General features: G+C 37.8%; 1 non-coding gene across 1 annotated transcript; it reads right to left on the minus strand.

Moving 5' to 3' along the window:
- Nucleotides 1-1,128: 1,128 nt before the first annotated feature.
- LOC128292062 (small nucleolar RNA R71) lies at nt 1,129-1,235 on the minus strand. The gene has a single exon (XR_008282047.1). It is a non-coding gene; the product is annotated as a small nucleolar RNA R71 (small nucleolar RNA).
- Between the last annotated feature and the right edge of the window lie 6,443 nt (nt 1,236-7,678).

The following is a 7,678-nucleotide window of genomic DNA, read 5'->3' on the forward strand; positions in this document are numbered from 1 at the left end:
AGTCTTGAACAGGGATAATAACATAACTTAGGGATCTTTACGGAACAAGTTAAATGAATAAATCGTCCAATTCAGAGTCAGAATAACAAGTACAGTCTAGGTGGATTTTTTCTTATGTATTGTCTTAATTCAATCATTTTCCAAAAGTAATCCCCCAATTCCATTCTCTGTGAATTCTTAGATTAGTTAATTAGTTAGTTAAAACAAAACCCCCTTATTCTTAGTCTAGATAATAAAAAGACAGACTTTACTAGTACTTTTAGTTCCTTTGGGTTCGACAATTCGGTCTTGCTAAAACTATACTATTGTTCGATAGGTACACTTGCCTGCACCGCGATAATAATTAGTTTCAAGAACGATTAATTATAAATATTTAAAACTTACCTGTCACGAAAATCGCGATCAAGTTTTTGGCGCCGTTGCTGGGGAACTAAGATATTAGGAACGCTCAATTTTTATTAGTTTAGCCATTTATTTTTCCTGCAATTTAATTTTAATTTATTATTATTATTTATTAATTTACTTTTTCTTTCTCTTGGGAGGTTTTTATAGTTTATGACTAGAAGAAACCCATCAGGACCACTACTTTTTGACGAAGAAATCGATCGCACAGTTGGTAGAAACCAAAGAGGAATAAGGCGAGGCTTAAGATACACAGAGAACAAGCAAGAGGACGATACTTAACCCCCAACTGAAGAGATGGATGAAAACCAAGACAATCAACTACCTCCTGTAATTGCGGTTAATCAAAATCTTGCTCCACGCACTATGTATGATTATGCTAAACCTTCTTTAACAGGAACTGAATCGAGCATAGTTAGACCTACTATAGCTGCAAATACTTTTGAACTAAAACCTAACATTATTCAAATGATACAACAATTTGTTCAGTTTGATGGTTTCCAGGATGAGGATCCCAACGCTGACATAGCAAACTTCTTGGAACTATGCGGTACATTTAAAATTAATGGTGTTTCTGATGATGCCATTCGTCTTCGGTTATTCCCTTTTTCATTGAGAAACAAAGCTAAATAGTGGTTGAACTCATTACCACGACGGTCAATCACTACTTGGGAACAAATGACCAAACAATTTCTATTAAAATATTTCCCGCCGGCTAAAATGGCCAAATTATGTAATGATATCTCTTCGTTTGTGCAAATAGACTTAGAAACTCTTTACGATGCCTGGGAGAGATACAAGGACTTATTGAGAAGTTGCCCTTACCATGGGTTACCGCTTTGGCTTCAAGTTCAAACATTCCATAATGGCTTGAATCCTTCAACTCGACAAATGGTTGATGCAGCTACTGGCGGAAACATCAATAATAAAACACCTGAAGATGCTTATGAGTTTATAGAGAAGATGTCACTGAATAACTATCAGTGGCAAGTCATGAGGACAAAGCCAACAAAAACAGCTGGTATTTATAACATCGATTCGGTCACCATGCTTTCTAATCAGGTAGAACTCTTGAATAAGAAAATTGATGGTTTTCTTAGTTCTTCAAAGGTTCACCCAGTAATGCAGTGCGAAGCAAGTGGAGGAGGATCAAGCAATTCAGAATACCAGCCTTATGGCCACAACATGGATAACGAGCAATTAAATTACATGGGTAATAATTCTTGATCTCAAAACAATCCATATAGTAACACTTACAATACAGGTTGGAGGAACCACCCAAATTTCTCATGGGGATGCCAAGGAAATCAGAGACCACTTCCAAGCTACCAAAAATCACCCTACTAACAGGAAAAGAAGCCAAACCTTGAAGAGATGCTCTCAAAGTTTATATCTGTGTCAGAAATTTGTTTCCAGAACACCGAGACAACACTTAAAAATCAACAAGCATCGATCTAAGGGCTCAAAACTCAGATAGGCCAGCTTTCCAAACTAATATCTGAACGACCACAAGGTAGCTTGCCAAGTAATACTGAACCCAACCTAAGGGAACAACTCAACGCGATTAATGTTCAAGATGAAGAAGGATTCGTTGAGCCTGAGCCAGAACCGAGGCAAGAAACTATGGTAAGCAGGGGCCAAGGTGAGGTAGGTCATAATAAAAACAAATCAGTGAATGTTGAATATAAACCTCGTGTGTCATACCCCAACGCGACAAGGAAAGACCGCTCAGATGAACAATTTGGTAAATTCCTTAAACTCTTAAAAAAATTACACATTCACTTACCATTTATTGAAGCTCTATCACAGATGCCAAACGCAATGAAATTTTTAAAAGAGCTTTTAGTAAATAAGCGGCAGTTGGACAAGGGGTTGCATGTGGAGCTAAACCCAGTTTGCTCAACTATTTTGCAAAATAAGTTACCGAACAAATTAAAAGATCCAAGAAGTTTTACAATTCCTTGCTTAATTGGTAGTTTAGATGTTAATAATGCATTAGCTGATTTAGGGGCTAGTATAAACGTCATGCCCTACAAAATGTTCAAACAATTAGGTCTTCGGAAACCCAAACAGACTAGGATGAGCATTCAATTAGTAGATAAAACTATAAGATTTCCTAGGGGTATTATTGAAGATGTGCTAGTTAAAATCGACAAATTTATATTTCTCGTGGACATCATTGTTCTAGACATAGAAGAGGATAGCAACACTCTTTTAATTCTAGGAAGGCCTTTTTTAGCAACTACTAAAATGATCATTGATGTTGGCACAGGTGAACTCACACTCCATGTGGGAGACGAAAAAATCACCCTTCAAGCTCGCAATTCTGGCAACACATCAGAAATTGAAGGTGATCGTTTAACCCATTCTACTAAAACTAACAATATGGGGCAACCTACTTTGTAGGAAATGAGTCTGAAGGAACTACATGAGCTATTCTCAAGCAATGGTAGAGGACCTATTCATGAAGAACGAAGGCTACAAATTGAGGAGCTAGATGAATGGCGGACGCATAAACCAAGAACGCATGATAAACCAGAACTACGCCAGAACAAGCTCAACACCTTCCCACATCAACTTAAGGTTGGAGATAAAGTCTTATTAGATGTCGCAGATCCTCATATTGTCACTACCATACTGAATGAAGAAATCCCTCTTACGGTACTTGGCATTTTCCCGTTCGGTAAAGTCGAGGTAAGTCATCCCAAGTTCGGCACTTTAAGGTAAACAACACCCATCTGAAACCTTATTTTGATGAGAATGATAGTAAGAATGAGGAGTATAAACTCCTCGAACCACCATGACCATTCAATGAAGAGGTAAGTCGAGCTTAGACTATAAATAAGCACTTTTCGGGAGGCAACCCGAGCACTAACTGTATTAACTTCTTTAAAATTTAGTCTTCAACACCTAACTCACTAACAGAGCTCTTGAATACAGGTTTTCCATAGAGACACGACCAAGCACACGGGCGTGCTTAGGGCCGTGTGAAAATAGGGTAATGATTTTCTCAAACACGGGTTGCGATAAAACGCCACGACCATGTGACACGCCCGTATGGAAGAATCGTGGGTGAACCTGTTAGATTGACACGGGTGTGGATCTTCATACACAGGCGTAGGAGAAGCGAATAATGCCAGACACGGCCACGCGACATGACCGTGTGCACCTACACGCCCAAGGAACACAGGCGTGTACTAAATGTCAGACGTGCCCTAACTCAAAATTTACGAATCACACGGGCTGAAATTGGGTAACACGAGTGTGTTACCTGGCCGTATGCCCCAAAATCTATAAATAAGTTGCATTATTCATTGTCTTCTTCACCCAAAAACCCTAACCCTAGCTGCTACAAGTCCACACACCCTCCCCGCCATGCCCGTGCTCCGCTTCCAACTTCATTCCTGACGCTTATTCTTCCATTTTTTTAGCGTTTTTTCACTCTTTTACCTTTAACTCCACGCATTTTTAATGCTATAATCTTCATGTATCTCACATTATGCTATCATTCAAGCTTCATTTCTTTTAAGATTAGTTATCACTCATTCCCCATGACATATTTTTTTATGAAACTCTTATGCCTTACTCACCTATTCTAGATCAATATTCATAGTTTTCAATTATTTTTTTGTTATTTACCATTTCAACTCATACCATGCGTTAAATTTATGCTCTGTATATTTCCATTAAATTTCTGGCCATTTTTACTCATATCACCATGCTAGTGCCTCAAAAGTATGCCATTGAACTTATTGTTTTAGTTAGTTTTAGTAGTTGTGGCTGAAATTATGATTTTTATTTAAAATTTGTCTTCATTTTACTTTGACCACTCATCAAGACGACTTGGTGATTCTATTTGCAGGTACCATGTCATCTTCACATGGTAAAAAGGTCGCTGTCCCTGCTTCAAAGAAAAGGAAGGGAGCGTCATCTTCCTCGGGTCCTACCGCGAAAGTTTGTCATCCTTTCCTAAGGTTCCCCATCGGGCCCCAAGAAGAACTATTCCAAATACTCTAGGCCTGACCTTTAATTGCGGGCCGCTGCATCGACTGGGCTGCGGTAGAACAAGTTCAGTTGGCTGAAGCGATTCGGGCCCTCCTAACCACCGACCCTTGGGAGCTTTTCTTTGGGATCATAGAGCCGACATATCTCAGGCTTACGATGGAATTATGCTCCACATTTCATCTTCAGACCGTGATGACAAACTACGATGATCTCGGCATGGTCCAATTCCGCCTAGGCTGATTAGTCTGCCAGCTCAGCGTCCCAGAATTCGGTACGGTGCTAGGTTTATATACGGAGGAATTTAAGGAGGAGAATGACTTACATGCTCTCAACCGCCACATCCATCATTCCCTTTCACGGTGCTGGGATGCACTAGTACCAGGTGGGGCCACCTACAATCCTAGCCGCTCCAAGGCATCAGCTCTCCCTCCATCTCTGAGGTACCTACACACCATTTTCGCTCACACGATTACAAGAAGGCGAGAGAGCACCAGCGTTGTTAACACTCACGACACCTACTTTTTATGGTGTATGTCGCACGGACACATCATCGACCTTGCCTATTTCATCGCCCTCACGATTCAGCACCAGACGGAGCGGAATAAGAAGGGGGTCATCTCCATTGGCCCCTATGTTACTCGGTTGACTCGACACTTCGGGCTCCTCAGCACCGCCGCCCAAGAATCATCCTTAACCCTCATTGGCCAGATGTCTCCACAAGGCATCTTGAGCATGCTTAATATGAGGATGATTGAAAAGCAATGAGGAACCTACCCTCCTCAATATCGTCTCGTCTAATCTACCGAGGAGGAGGCCTACGAGGACATTCCTGATGATGTCCCTCCACCACGCTCTCATCCAGTTCACGCGACGGATTCATATGCTGACATCTCTGAGCGTTTCACTCGATTTGAGTAGTAGTGTTTTCAACGATTTGACAACATTGATGCTACTCTACAGTAGATTTGTCAGCACCTCCACATCTCATCGACAGTCCCACCTCGCGAACCATCCAGCAATAAAGATGTTTAAAAACATTTATTTATTATTTAATGTTTTTAATTTTTATTAAAACTACTTTTTATTTTTTATTTTTTAGACTTTAGATTTTATTTTTTTTAATCATCAATTTCGGTCATTTCTTTATGAGTAATTATTCTTCCTAATATCTCCTAAAAGTTCCTTATTTTATCACAATTATATAGAGCTCCTAAGCTCATCATCACATAGGAACTAAAAACTCCACCAGGAACGGTTCTCCACGACTACCATATCCTGATCGACCACGACCATAGCTGCCACTAGATATAATATTCTTTTGGCGCAGGACTTATGGACTAATGAACCTCTACCACCGCCGGAGTATCCTCCTCCGGTCTCGCACCGATTACTCTCTAAAACTCTAGTTTAAGAAATTTATCATACAGGAAGTTTCACTTCTCTCCCTATCTTCTTTCTATCTTCTTATATCTATCTTTGTATACTGAAGGAAATGTACATCTTAAGTGTGGGGGGGTATTTACTTCATTTCCCTATCAGAAAAATCCCTGAATGACTGCCTTGTTCTCTTGAAAAGCTCTCATATCATATTTAGGATAAATTTTAATTGATTTATGATTTTGATTGATATATCTTGAATTAAAACATAGGCATTTATGCATTGATTGTTTAAACTTTAAGACATTAGAGAATCAAGCATGATAAGTTGATTTTTAAAAATTTAAAATCTTAGTTTGTTTCCCCAAAGTTTAGGTATTACTTTGAGTTGGAATTCACAAGTTTTAAACATCAAAAAAGCCATAATTTGTGTCAGATTTTTGAGCCTTTTGAGCATCTATTAATTCTTTCATGCTCACTTTTATTATTACTTTGAGTGTGTCAGTATTGAACTGTTATTCTAGAACTTGCTTGATTATGCATGTCAAGACCATACCATTTGATTTGATATGTCAAAATGATTAAGGCATTTAGGATTAACCCACTCATGCCATGAAAAGCCTACCTCCATGATTAACCCCTAGTAAACCCCCTTGAGCCTAACAAACCATTTCTTGTATTACCCTTAATATTAACCCTTAACCCATTATTGTTGAAATCCCCTAAATTAATTTGATCCCCATTTTTGTCAAGGTTTGAATTGAAATAGTTGCTTAACTATGTTTTATTCTATTTTGTAATTTAACTTGTTCTTAAAAAAAGTGTATACATATTAGTAGTAGTAATCTTTTGTTTTTGAGCTTAAGTATTTAATTCCATATCCTGAGAAGAAGCTTTGTTGTATGCAAGTGATATTAAATCTTTTTCTAGTTAAGTGATTTTTCAATTCAATCTCTGTAATATCCTGATTTTGGGCCTAGTCGGAATAGTGGTTTCGTGACCACAAAATCTGAGATAGAAATAATTATTTTATGATTATTTTAAGGTCTATGATATGATTGCATGATTGTGTGAAAATTTCGTGAAGAAATTTTATGCATAAAGTGCTTAAATTGAAATTAGGGACTAAATCGAATAATTTGCAAAACTTGCATTCTAAAAGTTTCTAGTATGAAATTGTTTTGAAATATTAATTAGGAGGTCCTAAATAGAAATTTTACCAATTTATAAGTCTATGGACAAAAATTGGACATGGATGGAATTTTTGGAAAGTTTAATAGTAAGGGCATTTTGGTCATTTAGGGGTAAAATGAATTAAAATACAAAATTAAAAGCCAATTTTGCTCATCTTCAACCCCATGGCCGAATATAGCAAGGAGAAACCATGGCTAGGGTTTTTCAAGCTTCCAAGCTCGATTGTAAGTCCGTTCTAGCCTCGTTTTTAATGATTTTTACGTTTTGGAGTCCCGTAGCTCGATTTAGCTTATGCTAGCAATAATTTAACCTAGGGTTTATATTTGGAAAAATACCCATAGGTGAAATTTGTGTATTTTGGTGTTTTATGATAGAATATGAGGTTTTAAATTATGTTAGACAACTTGTGCTACTCGGTTTTAAGCGAAAACTAGCAAAAGGGCTTAATCAATAAAAATACCTAATAGTCATAAGTACATGTTAGAGTGAGAATTTGATGTTTCCATAGAAGGGAAAAATGATCAGCATGTCATAAAACATAAGAAAATAGGCTGAAGTTTAATTTACGAGCTTTGGGGAAAAAGTGTAAATATGCAAAAGTTTAGGGGCAAAACTATAATTTTGCCAAAATATGATTTTGGGTCAATTTGAACAATGTGAGTCCTAACTAGACTATATTTTAAATGATAGAGCAAGGAAA

This window comes from Gossypium arboreum, chromosome 4, assembly GCF_025698485.1.
Source record: "Gossypium arboreum isolate Shixiya-1 chromosome 4, ASM2569848v2, whole genome shotgun sequence".
In the NCBI taxonomy this organism is placed as follows: Eukaryota; Viridiplantae; Streptophyta; class Magnoliopsida; order Malvales; family Malvaceae; genus Gossypium; species Gossypium arboreum.